Raw genomic sequence first — 20816 nt, forward strand, 5'->3', positions numbered from 1 at the left:
AATCAACCTGCTGCCTGCTCGCACATCGGTGTCCATCAGTGCTGAACCTTCATGTTTCAATCTATCCAACTGGGATACTGTCCGTGTCACTGTGTGAAAAGGGAGCACATCAGGATCGTGCATGGCATGAATGTGACAAAGTTACAAAATGGGACATGGGCAGGTAAATGAAGTAAGTTTACAAGTGTGTAATTTAACGATAGAGCGGCCTCGGGGGCAAAAATGGCCTCATGACCCACTTTGTTCGCTGAGCTAATTGTGGTTAAAGGTCATGCAGCTCAGTGTTAGAACGTTTCCGTCGCATGTATGCGGTCCTATGTTCGACCCCCGTCATCTCCCCATTGCAAATGTTGAATACACCAGTATCAACATTCTCATAAACGGCGTCACTCGGTTCGCCTTACTTCATGGGTGGATAAATCAAAATTCGTAGCAGGGAAGGAAAGCAATGGGATGACTCAATAATGCATTAGATTCCAACCAGAACAATTCGCATTTCCAGAGCCCACGCTGCTGTTGTTTAATTGAGGCTTGCACCCAGACAGTGTGCACCCTCCTGCGTCTGTCTGCAGTGAAATGGGACACAAATCTCTCAGGGTGTCGCTATATTACCCCTCGATATTCCAGGCCTCGACATATTATTTCCGATCAAAGCTGGAAAAACACAGGAAGTTTGGAGGTTTCTCCAGAGAGGTCAACACATCAACTGGAACAGTGAATCCAATTCTAGATTGAGATCGGCGGCAAATGCCATTTACGGGAAGGCTGACTGGGGTGAGGGAGTTCAGTCATGTGGGTAGATTGCAGAAGATAGGATTGTTCTCTGTGCAGGAGAAAAGGTTGACAGAACTGTCCGGGGAGCCGTTTAAAATCTGGAGGTTGTCTAGACCAAGTTGATCGAGTGAATAATATATCCACAACTGTTTCAGCGACTGAGCAACTGAAAGGCCCTTGGGAGCCTTGAGTTTATTGTGAATGATGACATGCACACCACGGCCTAAATGGAAACCTGGGTAAAGATTGATGGTGCCGTGAATGAAGTCTCCCACCCCAGTCTCCTCCACCCCGCCCCCAAAGCTGTCTCTCCAATCCTTCCAGCCTGTCCAGACTACCATAGCGCCAGTCTGGCACTTAGATCTTCCTGTGTCCTTTCACTTCACTCGCACTTACTCCTTCTGAGACCATCTCTGTTCGCGAGGGGCTCACATTCACAAAAGCCCTCCTCTGCCGTGCACCGAAGTACCATCGAAAAATCCTCAGCACGATGTTTTCACTGTTATCCTCGCTCAACCTCGGCAATAAGTGACTCCTCGTCTTCTGTGACTCCATCTCAATTCACCGTGCTCTCTCCCCTTCGAGTTCACCGCCCCCTTATCCACCCTTAATCTCTCCTCCTGTGTAAAGTACCCCAATCAGATTCCCTGCCCTGCAGGAACGCCATTGCTTCATCAATTCTGGGACTCTCCCCTGGTACAGATCCCATTTCCACTTCACTGCAATGGACAGTTTCCTGAGAGCATATGGCGGGCATTTGTTTCATCCATTCACCGTCACATATGCCTGGCCTTGAGTCAAAATAATATCGGTTCTCCTCTCGACTCCTCAATCCGCTCACTGTCCCATGATCATCCTGGAATTCAAAGGTGACCCACGGCGTCATTTCCCAAATCTAACAAACCTTCTTAAATAGCTCTCCTTTGTCACCTCCACCTTCAGCTTCAGCAGCAATGGCGATGTTCGCGTTGACTATTTTGTCACTAAGATTGAGACAATTCCATCAGCTGCCTCACCCATGCCCCTCCTGTCCAGTTCAATTCTTCTGTGTTTGACTATGTGAGTCTGTTAACTGATCTTGATTGATTTATTTAGCCTCTGTGTTGACTCAGAGCAAAACAATCAGACATTCCGGAAACTCAGAGAGACTGAGTTGGAGCACAGAGGAGACATTCTGAAGAATTTAGAAAAAACTAATAATAAAGTTACTTCATGATTATAAATTATTGTCATCTCTGCATATCTCTGAGATATAGAAAATATACAAATCCTCCCTTCCACTCGCGCGCCACGCTTCATACGCAAAGACAGAATGAACAGTCCTCAATTGCGGATCATCATCCAGAGATCATGGACTATTTTTGGGAAGGATCCTTGAGTTACTGACATCCAGCCAAAGTATAAAAAAATGCCCGTGCAAAGTTATGTATGTGTGTAATTCTGAGACCACCTAGCGGGGGGAAGATCATCAAATGTGTGTGTTTAATTCTGAGAATAACCAGCAGAGGGTAGAACAGTTAAGGATTGTGTGTGTGTGTGTTTAAGTGTGAGAGCATCCAGCAGGGGGATAGATCAGTAAAGGTTTTTGTGTGTGTAACTCCGAGAATATCCAGCACGGGGATAGATCAGTAAAGGTTTTTGTGTGTGTAGCTCCGAGAATATCCAGCAGGGGGTAGATCAGTAAAGGTGTGTGAGTGTAACTCCGAGAATATCCAGCAGGGGGTAGATCAGTAAAGGTGTGAGTGTAATTCTGAGAATATTCAGCAGGGGGTAGACCAGCAAAGGTGTGTGTGTGTAATTCTGAGAGCATCCAGCAGGGGGTAGATCAGTAAAGGTGTGTGTGTAATTCTGAGAGCATCCAGCAGGGGGGAGATCAGTAAAGGTTTTTGTGTGTGTAACGCCGAGAATATCCAGCAGGGGGTAGATCAGTAAAGGTGTGTGAGTAATTCTGAGAGCATCCAGCAGGGGGTAGATCAGTAAAGGTGTGTGTGTAATTCTGAGAGCATCCAGCAGAGGTATGGAATAGTAAAGATGAGTGTGTAAAAAAGAGCTACATTGCAGATTGATATAATATCTCTGCGCTTTAACTCTATACCTGGGGAAATTTGCATCAGTGTCTCATTTGTTGTGTCCTGCCCTTGTTAACCTGATTATTTTTGAAAATGATTTGTTAAACTGTACCTATGGAATCCGCTGCTCCTGTTGTGGACTTTACCAATGATCTCCAACTTTATATTTTAAATGCTGTAAGTGTCTGATGAATGGAATCACTCATTGTCTAACGGTTCAGTCTGTAATATTGCAGTGAATGAAGTCAGTGAAAGGCAGCCCATTGCTGTCAGCATGTTTAAGCCATTGTGTGAAATCACCAGATTTAACATTTCAATTCAGGAATGAAACACAGCTTGATATCCATGTGAGAAACTCTGATATCGAACACCCCGAGTGGACAGAATGGAGCAAGATCCCAACTGCAAGAAAGCCTGCAATCATGTCTAAATATCTTCTAAATGCTAACGGGCTCCAATGCATCCTGGAATGAGCTGTTGTGTCTGCAGCTCCCTGTTTAATCTGAAAGACAAAGTGAGATCCCAAAGGATCGAGATTAGTGCTCTTGATTGTTGGCACAGAGGCCAGCGAAGTTGTTTCACTACATTTTCATTGGCTCTCACAGATCTGAGCTGTGAGCACACAGCTTGGTTGGAGTGGGAGTTGGGGAGGTGAGAAAACCAATGCAGAAATGAAACTCAGAAGTCACTCTCTTCAAAGCTGGGAAATGAGTATAGCTGTCACTCGGTGAACACACGGCAAATCCTGCAGGAGATCTGGGATATAGTTGTGCAGTGTTGTCAGTCTGGTCTCTGTAACACAAGGCTTCAGAGAATGTTTGATATGAAATGAGAATTGTAAATCTAGCCAATGTGCAATTGTATTGAAGTTCCTCAGAGTGCCCCACACAGTGAATAGAGAGAGAGTGAATTGCAATGCACTTTATGTCAACGTGGAAGTCATGTAATGTACCCTCACAGATTTCCTCAATAAAGTGAATTCTTTGGAAAGCTAATTGAACAGTTTCCAGCCCTGTTATGGTACAGGACAGGAGTGGATAATTCTCTCAGTGTATGTTTGTGTGTGTGTGTGTCTCTGTGTGTCTGTGTGTGTGTGTGTTTATGTGTGTATCTGTGTGTGTGTGTGTGTGTGTATCTCTATGTGTGTGCGTTTATGTGTGTATCTGTGTGTGTGTGTGTGGGTCTGTGTGTGTGTGTGTGTGTGTGTGTGTGTTTTCACCTGGGTACAGCGCAAATAGCACAGAGCCCTTGGGGATGAGCCTGGGCAGAAACCAGCGCAGCTTGATCCACAGCAGCTTCATGAAGGGACATCACACCATTTGATCACAGGGAAGCTCCTCTTTAATTCGTTCCCCTCCCCCACCTTCCCCAGCTCCTTGTGTTCAATGTTTTCAGTGTCCAAACTCCTGCCAGCTCAGATCTCAGGTGCCTGACCTGATACATTAAATCTGCTGCAGTCTCATTGGCACCGATAAGGTTTGAACTAGAAAGAGCTGCACTCAGGGTGTCCAATGGACACAGGGGATGTCTGGTAAAGATGAAGTGTAATTGGAAATGTAGTGAGTAACAAACACTATTGGAAGAAAGTGATGAGGTTTGAACCTTATGCAATGTAATATAAACCAGCGGTTGCTGGCAATCTTTACCTGGTTTAGTCCATTAGGAAAAAGGTGTGGATGGAATGATCCTGAGCTGCCATCTGCTAAATTTCGCATTGCATTTGTCTCAGCTCCATTGTTCCTGGAGTGTGGAGGCTGGGCAGGGGGAAGGGAGAGATGTTCAGAGAGATTACCCTGGGTTAAACCATTTGCCTGGTGGATTCCAACCCCACCCCCCTGCCCCGAGTCACACAGAAAGATTCCTGGTGGGCTCTGCCACACCTGGGTAGGTGTGTCTCAGGTGTGGAGAAATGAAAGCTGGTTGGATGGGGGAGATTTGGGAGGTGGAGTGTTTGAGTGACAGACATGGAGATATAAAAGGTCTGGATCAGCCATTGCTCTAAATCTTGGCCATGCGGCATTGGATGAGTAACAGTGTCTGTGTGAGGTTAGGATATCTATCTGCCTTAGTGTGTCTGTGTCTCTGTGTGTGTTTGAGCGTGTGTATCTTGCCTGAACCAAGTCCCAGCTGTGGTGTTTTAATCCCCCCACCCAGCCCAAACCCCCAGGTCCAGGTTCTCTCTCCCCACCATGGGAGAGGAGATGGAAGGAGTGAGAGTCCATCAAGGGAAGTCGGAACTGCGGATTGGTGAGTATGAAACACTTTAATTTATCTCCTTATCTTTCTCTGCCTTTCACTCTCCTTCTCTGTCTCTCTCTCTGCAAAACTCTCTCTGTCTTTCCCTGTCTATCTCTCTATCTCTGTCTCTCTCGCTCTGTCTTTGTATCACTCCCTCTCCCTGCCTATTTCTCTGCCATTCTCTGTGTCTCTCTCTCTCTCTTTCTCTGTATGTCTTTCTTTCTCTGTCTTTGTCTCTCTCCCTCTCTATGCCTCTCTCTTTCTGGCCCTCTCTCTCTACCTCGCTCTCTCTGCCTGTCTGATTCTCTATACCCCTCTCTGAGTCTATATCACCCTCACATTTTCTCATCTTTCTGACTGTTTCTCTGAGTCTCGTTTTCTATCACTTTGTATCTCTAGATGTTTCTCGCTCTCTCTTTTCCCACTCTGTCTTTCCCCCCCCTCTCTTTCTCCACTCTCTTTCCCCACTCTGTTACCCCCCTCTCTTTTGCCCCTGTCTTTTCCCTCTGTCCCTTTTTCCCGATGTCTCTCTAAGCTGTCTCAGGCTCTCTCTTTTCTCTTGTCTCTTTCCCTGTCTCGTTTTTCTCTCACGCTTGCTTGTCTCTTTCCCCACCCCTGCAAATATTTTCCCGCAAATATTCCCCCCGCAAATTTCCCCCCCGGAAATATGGTCCTCCCCACAAATTTTACCCCCCACAAATTTTTACCCGTGCAAATTGTCCCCCTCTGCAAAGTATCCCACTGCAATATTTCTGCCCCACCGCCCCCCGCAAATTAGTCCCCCTCTGTTTTACTGCCGCAATTTCCCCCATGCAAATTATGCCCCTGCCAAATTTTTCCCCTGAAAATCTTTTCCCCAATCAAATTCTGCCACACTACAGCAATTTTTTCTCCCCGCCAAATTTCCCCCCCTTCCCTCCCCTCACCCCCTGCAGATTTTTTCCTCCTGCAAAATTTCTCTACCCCCAAAAAAAAATGTGTTTCACCACAAATTACGCTGCCTGCCAATTAAACCGCCCCCCCCACAGCCACACACCACCCCCCACCCCCCCTCCCCTCCACCTTCCCCCGGCAAATCACCCAACACTTACCCTGCAATATCCCCAGCAACTTGCATATTTTGGACTCCCGCCGCGAAATTTCCTCCCCCACCAATAAATTTTCCTCTCTATCTGTCTCCGTCACACCTCCCGCTGTCTGACCCTACCTCTCCTCTCTGCCTAACACCCCTCGTTTCTCACTGACTAACACCCCAACTCTCTCCTTGTCTAATTGCCCCGTCTCTCTCCTGCCCTTTTCTCTCTGTCTATCTCCCCCCTCAGTCTGTCTCTGCCCACTCTACCTCATCCCCCTCCACTCTCTGTCTTTTTGCCTTTTGGCCCTTCTCTCACTGTCTGACTCCGACCTCCTCTCAAAAATCCAACCTTTAATTCCTCCCCCACTGATTCCCCCTCTCTCTAATTACTGCCTCTATCTTACGCCCACCTCTCAGTCTAATTCCCCCTCTCAGTCTAAGTCCCCCTCTCAGTCTAATTCCCCCTCCTCTCTGTCTATCTCAACCTCTCTCTGTCTAACTCCCTCTCTCTCTTTCTAACTCCCCCTCTCTCTGTCTAATTCCTCCCTCTCTCTGTCTAACCCCCTCTCTCTCTGTCTAACTCCCCCTCTCTGTCAAATACCCCCTCTCAGTCTAATTCCCCCTTTGCCTAATTCCCCCTCTCTCTGTCTAACTCCCTCTCTCTCTGTCTAACTCCCCCTCTCTCTGTCAAATACCCCCTCTCAGTCTAATTCCCCCTCTGCCAAATTCCCCCTCTCTCTGTCTAACTCCCCCTCTCTCTGTCTAATTCCCCCTCTCTCTGTCTAACTCCCCCTCTCAGTTAAATTCCCCCACTCTCTGTCCAATTCCCCCTCTCTCTGTCTAACTCCTCCCTCTCTCTGTCTAACACCACCTCTCTCTGTCTAACTCCCCCTCTCTCTTTCTAACACCCCCTTGTCTTTGTTTAACTTCCCCTCTCTCTGTCTAACTCCCCCTCTCTCTGTCTAACTCCCCCTCTCTCTGTCTAACTCCCCCTCTCTCTGTCTAACTCCCCCCTCTCTCTGCCTAACTCCCCGTCTCTCTAACTCCCCCTCTCTCTGTCTAACTATGCCTCTCACTGTCTAACTCCCCCTTCTCTGTCTAACACCCCCTCTCTCTTTCTAACTCCCCCCTCTCTCTCCTCTTCCTCTGTCTCTCTCCCTGTCTATCTCCCCCCAAGTCCATCTCCCGTCTCTGTCTCTTCCCCCTCCTCTCTCTGTTGATTTGCCCCCCTCAGTCTATCTCCCCCCTCTCTGTCTCTTCTCCTCCTCTCTCTTTCTAGTTGCCCCTCTGTCTCACTCTGATCCCTATCTCTCTAACCCCTCCCTACATTTCCCCCTCTCTGTCTAATAACCCCTCCCTCTCTAACTGCCTCCTTTCTGTCAATTCCCCCTTTCTCTGTAATTACCCTCTGTCTAATTCTCCCAGTCTACTCTGCCTGATTTCACCCCCCCCCCATCTAATTCCTCTCTCTCTGTCAAATTTCCCCCCTCTTTCTCTCTCTCTTATCACCTCCTCTCCCCAATTATCCACTCTCTCACTCTCCCTCTAAGTCCCCCCTCTCCCTCTAAGTCCCCCCTCTCCCTCTAACACTCCCCCTCTCTCTAATCCCCCCCTCTGTCTCTCCACGCCCCCTCTCTCTCTCTCAGTCCCCCTCTATCTAAGTCCCCTCTGTCTCTAATTACACCTCTATCTAATTTCCCATGTCTAACTGCCCCTCTCTCTCTCATTTCCCCTCTCTCTCCAATTACCCCTCTCTGTCTAATCCTCCTGCTCTCTAATCTCCCCTCTCTGTAATGCTCACTTTCTCTGTAATTTTTCCCTTTCTGTCTAATTCCCCTGTCTAATTCCTCCGTTTCTCCCTAATTCCCCCTCTGTCTAATCCCCCCTCTCTCTAATTCCCCCTCTCTCTATAACTTCCCCCCTCTAATTCTCTCTCTCTGTCTAATTCCCCCCTCTCTCTCCAATTCCTCCTGCCATGTATCTAATTCCCCTCTCTGTCTAACTTCCTCCATCTCTCCAATTCCCCTCCCCCCCATGTATCTAATTCCCCCTCTCTCTTTCTAATTACCCTTCCCCCGAGCAGTCCCCTGTATTTTAATGGCCTCTCTATCCCCTCCCCACCCCACCCCCAGTGAGGGAGCAGAGACATCGAGAGGGAGAGATGGCGCTGGGCTGGAATTAGACTCGGTGTCATGGTGCCAACTGGGTGCTTGGCAATGGCTGCTCTCTTTACACATCCCTCCCCCTGTTTCCACAACTTAATGGGAATAACATTTGGGAGAGATGGAAAACAGGGGGATCCGAGAGAAATAGAGGAGCTGAGGTGGAGTATGAGGGGTGGGTGGGGGTGGTGGGGGGGTGGGGAGGGAGATTGGAAAGAACAGAGTGACAAAGTTTCAGAGAGAAAGATACAGAGAGAGTTGTAGGAAGAGATAAAACGGGAAACTTGTCACAATTCAGAGGGGCCGAGATACAAAGGACACGGAGAGATGGGGATGGAAAGAAAGATGTGGGGAAACAGTGAGGAACATGGAGGGAGGAGCAGAGATAGAGTCGCAGGAAGATGTGGAGGGATTGAACTCGCTGGGATTATATTGGACTCTCTGGAGCACCGTGTCTCAACCTGGATCCCCCTGAGTAACACCCCCATTCCCCACCCCCCGGCCCCCACTGACCCCAGTCGTCAGTGTGAAAATTCCACACGTCCTTCCTCTGGGTGTGAGAATGAGTGACAAAGACACAGGTACATTTCTTATTAGTTTTCTCTCCGGTTATAGCTCTTGTCCGAGGACTCCTCGCGGAGAATTGATTCTCTCTCTGCATCGTCAAAGCTGCAGCTTCCAAATTAATTCTCTTTCGGGGAGAGAGAGAGAGAGAGAAATGGATATTGATTAAAAATAAAGCAAAGAATTTTGAATAAAAAAAGACACAGCAAGATCCCAGGAATCTCACTGACTCACTCACAGCCACAATCTCAATCAAAAGGTGGGGATGTGGGGGGCGTGGGGCCTTTACTCTCAGAGGCTGGGCTGTGACTAAACACTGGAGACCCCCCAGTGCCTCCCCTGTCCCCCAACTCCCAGAGCCTGTGTCTCTCCCTCTGTGTTTAACCTGCCAGCTCCAGCTGTTTTACTGCCTCATTGTGAAAACCACACAAACACTGATCATTCCCCCTTCCGTCCCTCTCCCATTCACTGCCCCCCACCCCCTCTACCTGCTCACTCCAGGGCTGCTGCTGATTGGACACAAAATATTCACATTGCACTTTCCACTTCTAACACTGTCACCTCTCTCCCTCCCTCTTTCTCTGTCTCTCTCCCCCTCTCCCTGTACCTGTCTAAACCCCTCTCTATCTCTGCTCATCCTTCCCTCTCTCTAACGCTCGATAATCTGTTGCTATCTCTGTTCCTTCTCTCTACCTCAGGGTCAATCTGGATTCAAGTGCATCTGAAAAGTTTCTGTCTGACCATTTTAAATAATGATGCACTGCGGCCGTGTTTTATATTTATCGATGATTTACTGAGAGAAACGTGAGGGGGGCAGTGGGAGCAATCCTCAATCAGCCCATCAGTAAACTGAATTCGGGGAGGGCAGCCACAATGCAGTGCAGGACAGGCTGCAGGTCAGATAGGCACAGCAAGATCCCACAAGCAAGGCGATGTTAGCCAGGTGTCCCTCGCCCCACAACCCCCAGAAAAGGTGAATCTCCCTCTTTAAAACTGGGCAGGGGGGTGTTGGTTGGGAACTGATTGTTTTGCAAAATATATCAAAAATCCAGAGAATTCCGTGAGTGAAATTCAACACCCTCTCCCCCTCCAGTCCAATTCATCATCTGGCCTTCAACACAGGAAATATAACAATAAATAAAAAATATAAAAATTACAGGCCTTTACGCAGCCTCACATTTAGAAATTTAATTTGAGGCCCACAGAAACATTGGAAAGTCAAGCAGTCAATGTTTACAATTGTAGCGCACAGCAGGATCCCACAAACAGCTCCACAAGGGACATGGAATGGACAAACCCAATATCCCGTCTCTCTCACTCTCTCTCCCTCATAATCAGCCCCTCCCACCATCTGTTACCTCGCCACTCAACAGCTCCCTCAATCTCTCCTCTTTCCCACCTTTCTCCCTCCCTCCATCTCTGTTTCTCACATGCCAGAATCTGGAGAGGCAAAGAGAGAGAGAGAGAAAACCACAGTCAGGACCTCAATAAACTCAATTCAAAATGGTTCCCAGACATTTCGTTAAAGCCTCAATTCATCGCAGTGTCTAAAACAGCAGCGTTATTCTGGGAAACAGCCTCACGTGAACAAGTTTCACTTCAGGCCCCTCCGGCCTGCTTCACCAGTTGCTGAATTAATTTTCAAAGTGTGCTCCCTGCTGGTCATTTAGGGAACCCTGTTCGGTGTTTGCGCACAGAAAGATCCCACACACTGCAACGTGCTCACAGTCAGGTCAAAGTATTTTAGGGTTGAGAATTGATGGAAAAGGCAAGGCTAGGAAACATCTTAACACAAAATGGCACAGATTGGCCCTCAGTGATACAGTTTCTAGACACTAATAAAACATTCTGGGAGGCTGGGAGTGAGGGTCTTTTCTCCAGAGGCTGGGAATTGGGCAGTGACTGCACGCCGGAGACCCCCAGATCCTTGTCTCTTCCCTCCCTGCCTCTCTTTCTCCCTGTTTCCCTCCCTCTCCCAGTTTTCTTTCTCTCCCTCCCTGATAACTCACAATCGAAAAAGAAAGATGGGGGAGAGAGAGAGAGAGAGACAGCAAGAAAACACACAATCACAGCCTCAAATCAAATGAATTCAAGTGGCTGCTGCACATTTTGTTTCACCGTCACATTCATGGCCTAAAACACAGGCCTTATTGGGGAGTTCAGACAATGCACAGCCCCTCCCGAGGGGCCTGAAATTAGGCCTTGAATTGGGCCTAGTCACAGAGGCTGCATTAAAGCTCAGGGACAGGAACAGGCCCCAGTCTAACAGAACATTCCTCTCCCTCCACAGCTCAGCCCAAACCTCACAGACAGGGCTGGAAGGAGTGAGAGGGAAATGGGACCCACTCCCCCTCACCCCCCTCCTCACCCCCCTCCCTCCCTATCTCTGTAACCTCCTCCAGCCCCTACAATTCTCATCCTTCTTTTCAAATCCCTCCCTCAGAGAGTTGGAGTGAGAGAGAGAGGGAGAGAGATAGAGAGGCTATCGCGTAAAAGAAAAAGTGATGGGTGAGAGTGAGAGAGATCCTGTCTCCATCATTAAAATGGAGGGATATTCCCTCTCCATCATTAAAATGGAGGGAGATCCCTTCTCCAACTTTTCAATGGAGGGAGATCCCTTCCCTAAATTGTGATGTGAAAGTGCTGGAACCCACAATGGAGGAAAGAATAAAGCTTATTCAAGACTGAAAAGTTAACCTGTTTGTGTATCACAGAAATTTACAACAGAGAAGGAGGCCATTCAGCCCATCGAGCTGCTGTCGACCATCTGCAAGAAAGATTTCACTGGTCTCACTCATCAGCCCTTTCCCTGTAACTCTGGAAATATTTTTCCCTTCAGCTTCACATCAAATTTTGGCTCACACAAACGCACTCCCATGCACACAATCTCTCAAGCACACTCTCTCTCACACAAACCCTCTCCCATGCACACTCTCTTCCATAGACACACACACGTTCTCTCTCACACACACAGTCTCTCTCTCACACATACACTCTCTCTCTCACAGACACGCACTGTCTCCCATACACAGTCTCTCACACAGACACACACACTCCCCACATACTCTCTCTGTCACACATATACTCTCTCCCACACATGCTCTCTCTCTAAGCACACACTCTACCTCTCTCAAACACACTCTTCCTCTCTCACACACACTCCCTCTCTCTCACACATACTCTCTCTTTCACACACTCTCTCCCACACAAGCTGTCTCTCTCCCACACACACCTCTCTCTTCCACACACATCTCTCTCACACACTCTCTCTCACACACGCTCTCTCTTCCATACACGCTCTCTCACAAGCTCTCTCCCTCTCACACACCCTCTCTCTCTCACATGCTCTCTCGCTCCCACACACACTCTCTCTCACATACACACTCTCTCTCTCACACATGCTCCATCTCTCTCCCACACACACCTCTTTCTTCCACACTCTCTCTCTCTCACATGTTCTCTCTCTCTCTCACATACACACTCTCGACTCTGGTGAAAGGTGAATCTTCCCCACCGCACAATAAACACACAGAGTCTCAATGGTGCCTCCATTATCTTTGGAGCTGTTAAAGCCCCTAATGTAATCCCCACACATTCGGCCCCACCCAGTAAATGTTGTATTAAAGCCCCAAATGTAATCTCCATACATTCATCCCCCACCCCAGTAAATGTTGTAGTGAAGCCTCAAATATAATCTCCACCCATTTACCCTCTCCCCAGTAAATGAATAAATTGATAATGGGGGAGATGGAAAGTGAAAGTTGAACTCACCAGAGTTTGGAGATGCTTTCCTGAGATGAAAGTGATCCAATGCCACCATCTGCAGGAGGATCACAGCTACTGCAGGCGCTGCTCTTTGCCAGTCTCAGAGAGGTTTCAGTCACTGGGTGGCTGGTCTGGGCACAGGCTGATGGGGTGTGAACGCTGAAACGGGATAGAAATTTGCAGCTCCAAAAGTATTGTTGTTATCAGTGAGACGCTTTGTGTTAATTCTGGGGAGGGGAAGATTCACCTGTTTCACCAGAGTCGACGCCGTGTTTTAGAAAGTGAGACTCTCGCTGACAATTCTGTTGGAGACTTTGGATGAGGTTTAGAACAGGCGGGGCAAATAGGTTGTGGCGGGGGAGGGGGGGTGGTGGGGGGTGGGGGTGGGGGGGGGGGGGTGGTGGTGGGGGGGGGGGGGTGGGGTTGGTGCAATAGTGGAGGTGGGGCATTTGTATTTCGACTCTGCCCGTCTGGCTGTATCACTGTAACCCAGAGATTCGCAGGACAAGAGCTGCAAATTGGGAAAGTTCTGTATAAATCTTCTCTCCTGGTCCGGAACAGACACAGGGTGAATAAAGGCGGTAAAGATGTAAAAATTAAATTCCGTCCCATAAAATGTGGGTGTTTCCAATGTTTGTTCCTGTGATAAGGAGTCGGCGTGAGAAATGTTGAAAATTATCCTGCGAACGTTTTCATTAGAAACCATAAGCAAGATGAAGTGTTTGATTTTAAACATTGACAATGTCTTGCAGGGATTTACAGAGCACAGCAAAGTTATCCTGACACTGGGAGCAGTGTCTGGAACCTGCACCAAACGCCCACATTGCAGCCTGGAATAATCCCCCAAACACCATCTCCAGACAATATCTCCAATGGGGAAAGGAACAGAGCTCATGGGCACTTCCCGCTGCTAAATGGCGAATGCGCCAGTTGATCGGCGACTGCAAATTCCAATTCCCTTTGCTGCATTCCCGCCCCATCAGCCTGTGCCCAGACCGAGCCCAGCCAGTGACTGAACCTCTCTGAGACTGGCAAAGCGCAGCGCCTGCAGTATCCGTGAGCCGCCAGCAGATGGTGGCATTGGATCACTTTCAAATCAGGAAAGTTCCTCCAACTTGTGGAGAGTTAAACTCTCACTTCCCATCTCCCCCATTATCAATTTATTAATTTACTGGGCGGGGGGGTATGAATTTGTGGAGATTCTATTTGGGATTTTAATAAAACATTTACTTGTGTGGGCGGGGGGAGGGGCTAAGGTGTGGGGATAATATTTGGGGCTTCAACTGCACCAAAAATAATAAGGGGAATCATTGAGACTCTGTTTGTTTATTGTGCGGTTGGGAAGAATCACCTGTTTCACCAGAGTCAACGCCGGGTTTTGGAAACGGAGACTCTCGCTGACAATTCTGCTGGAGACTTTGGGTGAGGTTAGAACTGGCGGGGTCAAATGTTTGGGGGGGTGGGGGGGTGGTGGTGTCAACAGTGAAGGTGGGGCATTTGTATTTCGATTCTGCCCGTCGGGCTGTATCGCTGTAATCCACAGGTTCATAGGACAGGAGCCGCAAAATGGGCAAGGTCTGTATTAATCGGCTCTCCTGGTCCGGCACAGACACAGGGTGAATAAAGGCGGTAAAGGTGTAAAAATTCAATTCTGCCGCATTAAGTGTGGGTGTTTCTAATGCTTGTTCCTGGGGTAAAGAATCAGTGTGAGAAATGGAGAAAATTATCCTGGGAATGTAGACATTGGAAATCTTTAACAAGATGCAGTGTGTGTCGGTGGAGCGAGGGAGTTGGGGAGGTGCGGGCGTGGTGGTTAAACAATTAAAATGTCTTACAATGGATTTAGAGACTCAGCAACGTTAGCCTAACACTGGGAGCAGTGTTTGAAATCTGCACCAAACGTCCACATTGCAGTCTCTAATAATCCCCAAAATTCCATCTCCAGACAATATCTCCAATGGGGAAAAAGGAGCAGAGCTCATGGGCAGTGTCTGCTGCTAAAGGGGCGAATGCACCAGCCGAGCATCCGCTGCAAATTTCACTCCCTTTGCAGAGTTCACACCCCATCAGCCTGTGCCCAGACCCAGCCAGCCAGTGACTGAACCTCTCTGAGACTGGCAAAGAGCAGCGCCTGCAGTATCCGTGATCCGCCAGCAGATGGTGGCATTGGATCACTTTCATTCCAGGAAAGTTTCTCCAACCTGTGGAGAGTTAAATTTTCACTTTCCATCTCCCTCCTTATCAATTTATTCATGTACTGGGGGAGGGTGAATGTGTGGAGATTATATTTTGGGGTAGAACTTCACCAGTAGCTTGGACTTCTCGTTAAAACTACCTGTAAATCCAGAGTTTCCTTGCGTAATGGTGGAACCGGATGACACGTTCATGGTCATTGGGCAGATCGGCACTGGGCTTCTCGCTGAGGGCCCAGGAGCTCTGCGATTTTTCTACAGCTTCACCGCTGCGTAGAGGGTGCTCTCCTCACTCTGGGCATGGCTGGTGTCTCTCTGACGCTGATGATGAAAGGAATCGTGCAATTGGTCAGAAATTCAGCAATCGTCTTAACATCAGATAAAAATTCACGAAATTCTATCAGCAGATGAAGGGGGCAGAAAGAGGCAAAAACTCAGCAGCGGGCTTGGTCTTGTGAACAGATGCTAATGTGGAGCAGACCTCAATGTTAAAGGGCAGTGACTGTCTGCTCACGGTTCCTTTTCCCAGTGAAGCTATTAGCACAGAGGGAAGCTGTTTCTCGTACTAACAAGAAGGGGCTCGCCAGCAAAGACAGGGAAACAGGAGATTCCGAAAAATTGAGGAGTTTACGACCTGAGCGATAAGTACCCCACCCCCCCACCTCTACCAAACACCACAATCCCCCCACCACCCCACCCCCCGCACCGGCACCCCCTCGCCACCCCGCCCCCACCACTCCCCGCACAAGCTTTTTTTCACTTCAATGGGAAGGGATCCTTGCGGGATGTGTATTGTTTGGCCGAATCCCAATCACCAGAATATAAAAACACAAGGAATTAGTTTAGGAGTAGGCTATTCGGTCCCTCGATAATGTTCTGTCATTCGAAAAGGTCATAGATAATCTGATTGCATCCTTAACTCCACATTCCTACCCCTCCCCATCACTCTTCACTCCCTTGTCAGTCAAAATTCTATCTAACTCTTCCATTTACAATTGCTTTGAATATACATTTTAAGACAGATCCACTGGCAAAACCAATTGTATCTCTTGATCAACCGACAGGGGTGTATTTAATGGGAGACTCGGCCACCATTACCTGCACCGTGACTGAAGCATATCGGGATAAAACATTCCACTTTTATAAAGATGACAGTCAGCTGTCCTCCCTGCAAATTGACACAAAGAGAAACATTGGGTCATTCCAGGTTACTGGCAGAAGAAGTCACAGCAATATTAGTGTCAGCATGGAATTTCCATTAGGAGATGGCTGCTAACATCCTCAGTGAGCAAATTTCTGTCACTGGCTATAGCAGTTGAGTGGCGAGGAACAGAAATTGTTAATATGTCTATTAAACGGGCTTGGCATATTCACAAATCCATCTTTAATTTCCTGCAAACAAATGAAATGTTCAGTATCAGGAGGGAATGGCACATCCGAATGGCCATTTATTTGATCGTTCAACTCTTGACAGAAGCTCTGAAAGAATGAGACTGTAATCACTAGCTGTAGATGAGCAGTCACTACAGGTGCTGTGGTTGGCGGTAGGGAGTGAAGGGACAGTCAGCAGCTGAAGGGCTCTGTAACTGGGGGAAATCTGGTGATCATTGGTGGTTGACGTCACAGTCTATCCGGGGGCTGGGTTAAGTCCAGTGTGACGTCGCAGTCTCACTCTGTGTCCTGTTCCAACCCCCATTGACAAGATGACAGCGTCTCGCTCTCCCCACCCCCGGGAGGTGGGGAATGCTGAACCGTTCCTTCATTATTACACATGAGACTTCAATTTCCACAAAGATGCTGGCACAGCAGCTTCTCGTGTTGCATGAACTCCAAAGAGACTCTCCTTAACTAATTTGGTAGCACTGATTGATTGCTCTTGATGTGATCTTACTGGGTACACGCATGTTGCTGTAATACCTACAGTGCAATCATCATTACAACTTGACAGTAAATCATAAGCTGTACAGTTGTTGCAGAGTCCAGAGGTCCTTCGATATCAAATCCCTTATTCTCCTTTGTATTAGAACCGCATCCCTGGGTGCAATCACTTTAGAATAAATTTCATTCAACTTGCCCCTCTGCAGGTAGGTAAATTTCCTGCAGCAGGTAATTAAATTGGCCTACAGCGATCTTACCAGATATATATTTAACTTTATTCATATTGAGGAAACTAGTTATAATTTCCACCTGTGACGGGACCTGAAATTTTACGCGTCAGTACCGTTCCCACTAAATGAGCATGTTCATCATTCACTCTCACATCTCTCTGCAACATGACCCGAAATGCTTTCCAACCATCTAGAACAGCTGGAAGTTCATTTGATCGAATTAATCGGTTTCAAGCGTGACAGGCACTGCCCCCCATCACTGACTGTCAATACAGTCACATTTACTGAATCGATCCACTTCTCCCAATACGGAGTCTGATATAATTCAAGCAACAACTCCTATTGATAGAGGTCAGCCATCAATATCAAAAGGAAAATTAACTCTTTCATCAAATGGGTGGCGTTGGGGTGGGGCGTGCTCAAATATTGACAGCATGGGTTTGGAGGGAGAAATCAGACAGAGGAACAGGTCTGTGCAGATATTTAACCACACAGTCATTCAGCTGCTACGAAAGTAACTTCATCGGTTTAGATCAAATCTGTAAATGTGCCAATACATTACACTGCGTGTTTCAGGATAACCTATGGAAAACAGAATTGTCGCTTATGGTTGAGACTTGCGCAGGGTGTACAGACTTGACCATAAATCTGAAAGCAAAACTTTGAGAGCGTTCAAAAACAGACCTGTCTTCTTCGAAGTTCTTCAGGTTTTATAGGCACAATTAGTTATGAGCCAACAAGCGAATCGCTCAGGGTTCAGATTCGAAAAAAATAAAATGACAACAGTGCGTTTCCGACGAACTTCGGATTGTGAGGATTTGCTTTCAACAAAACAAGTGCGGCAGAATCATAGAGTATGTAAGATACAGAAATATTCGATTTCCTGAAAACTGCTCTAAACAGAGAGAAAGAGTGAGTAAGGGAGAGAGAGAAAGACAGAGAGAGGAGGAGAGAGAGAGAGAGAGAGAGATAGAGAGAGAGAGAAAGGTGATCTGGTCAATCAGTGAAACCTGCATTCATCTCAAACTGATCATATGTTGGTGTTGTGCACCCACTCTGTCCTATTATTATGCGTCCTAAAGCTCAAATAGCAGGGCGCTGTGTAGGAAAATTAGAAAAGAGGAGGGGAGGGTTTAAATTGGTAACTGGCCCTTTTTAGTATAATCACATTCTTTTTTGTAAATTTCGGGTCGGAATCCTAAAACCTGAGAGAAGCGAAAAGAAGTCTTTCAGGCGGGAAGGATTCAGTTCAGTGCTGTTCTGCTGAGGAGAGCAAGGACGCCGCAGCTTAACGTCAGGAATATTGCTGTCGCCTCCATTTCTGCTGATGGATGAGAGAGTCTTGGAGCAAGATGGGGGAGACCTCAAGTTAATGATTACCAACTGTAATACAGCTCCAATTCTCCGTCACAAAAAACACCACCGTGTTCACTTGCTGCACAAAACGACAGGGGCTGCTCATTTGAAGTTCCTGCTGAGGCGCTCTGTTTTGTTTTTATTTGTTATGTTTTTATTGTGGAAGTCATGAGGTTGACTCTGGAGTGTTTTAAATAGACGCCGGGAGATGGAAGTGAAGAACGATCCAACCCCACACCCGCGCGCCCCCACCCCCCCCCGCCCCGCACCCCCCAACACACCCCCATCCCCCACCCCCAGAATTAGATTACCTGACCATGATGAATGACAAAAACTCCCAACGACAAAAATATTTCAGGTTGTTCTTCGTGCTTTATAGGCTATTGTGGGCTATTAAACAAGTGATCATTGTTTAACTTACAAAGGTTAACATTTTCTATTATGGAGCGATCGCATCCATATCTCACTACATGTTGTACAAAACTCATAGCTGTTGCTTTAACTGTGGTGACCACTTCACTACCTCCCAGCCTCTGCTTCCTCTTTCATGCAACGCTTCCTGGTTTGAACTTCTGAGCCTTGGGTGAAGGGAGGCAGCCGCCGTTCTTTCCAACCCTCATCTCTCGAAGCGGCTCGGACTGGAACATGGAGATAGGCATTTCGTTAATGCTCTTTGGTGAGTCTTCAAGCAGTCTTGCATTGGCTGTACTGGGTTTCTGGTCTGTATGGTGGCTGAGTAGGTAACTAGCGCAGGGAGAGTGGGACTGAGACCTGAGGTGTCCGATCTCTCGTAGCTGAGATAATTAAAGCAACAACTGGATTGGTGTGCATTGTATCAGGTTTGATTACCGGAGCAGAAATTGACTGTGTTGAATTCACCGTGAGGAACGTTGTAGGCGTGAATTTGTTTTTACTTTTCGGGAGATGTGAGCGATTTAGATCAGAGCAGAGAGCAGGGAGCGTGTCTGCTGCTGAGGATGACCTCCTGGCCCCGTTTCCAAGCGTCGATAAGTGGATGTCCGCTGAGGATACTGTCAGCGTCCTGTTTTATAATTTCTGTAATCAGCCTGTTTGACTGGAAACTAGCGGCCGAGCTCACACACCAAACAATTCCATACCACCGAAAGTCAAGGCAGAGAGGCACTTGCCCTAGAACTGTGTTGAAGGCAAAGTTTCCTCTTTCGGTTAAGGGAGGGGACATGATGAAGAAACCAAACACTAACACTGCTGTTTGTGTCGGATTGTGTCCGGTCACTACTTCAGCCGGTTAACTTGAATGATCCCCAATGGCCTTGAATTAAATTGAATATAATCCTATCCGTATTGGAGAAACGGTGATTGTTACCAGAAATGAAATGCTTCAGTGAATTTGGGAGACTAGAGAAATGTGTTTTTTTTTCTGTTCTCCCCTCGTTTTAGGACACTGAAGTTTAGGGAGGAAACTGACAGGTGTATTCATAAATCTATTGACATTTGATAGAGAGCACAGGGAGAAACTATATCCTTTCGCAAACAGGTCTGTAATTATCAATGAATGAGTTAAAACTTCTGGGTGAGGGGAAATTAGCAGAGACATTCTCACTTTTAGGGTTAGATTGATCTGGAATGGTCTAACTGTAGGAATGGGGAAAGCAGATTCGACCAGAGCATTGAGAAAGTATTTAAACAGAAGTGATTAATTACGGACATGAAGTTCGGATATGTGGGGGAATTTGGACAACTGTTTAAGAAAGCCAGAATAAGTAGGATGGGGGAATGGCCTCCTTCTGTCATGTAATATGTCAAAATCCTCTTCTACACGTTAAAGCAATATCCAAGGTTCAACATTCACTTTTCGCTGTGTTAGACATCTCCAACAAGGGGACATACTGACCCTACCATTGGGCACAATTTCCCCGGATTCACTTACAGGATCTCGGTCAATATTCACTCCATTATCCTTCCTCCTGCTGTTCTGCTTGGATGCGCGCATGCGCAGTTCGACGGTGAAGCTCTGCCTCAGACCCATTCTGTGTCTGCACTGAAACATGAGCACCTAATGCTGTGGGTTCCTGCAGGGCGGCCCACGTATATCGCCTGTTGGGAGTGATCACCTTCAGGAGACATAGAGAGTCAAATGGGGGAAGGGATGTCGTTAAAGTCAGTGAGCACACCCCGCCGCTCCCCATCCTAACCGCGCCCAAGGGGACAGCATGTCCCGCTTTCTTTGAACCTGCACTTCTCCAAGTTAAAAATACCTTCTTCGGCTATACAGCCTTTGTTGATGGTACTGTTGCTGCATCGCTGAGCATTTTCCACTTTTCTGATTCCTTTTCAACACTGAAACTGAATTTGAGGCGCTTTGTGATATTTGTGGTTGACTTTGAGACTAAAGCCCGGACACCTCTACATTGCTGCAGAACACACATCTTAAAATTAAACAGCAAAGGGGATGTATTTCAAAGGCGGTGTTTCAGACATCTTTCATCCCAGGGGCAATCCCACAATGGAATAAACTGTCAAAAGAAATAGTC

This window comes from Cetorhinus maximus, chromosome 38, assembly GCF_964194155.1.
Source record: "Cetorhinus maximus chromosome 38, sCetMax3.hap1.1, whole genome shotgun sequence".
NCBI lineage: Eukaryota > Metazoa > Chordata > Chondrichthyes > Lamniformes > Cetorhinidae > Cetorhinus > Cetorhinus maximus.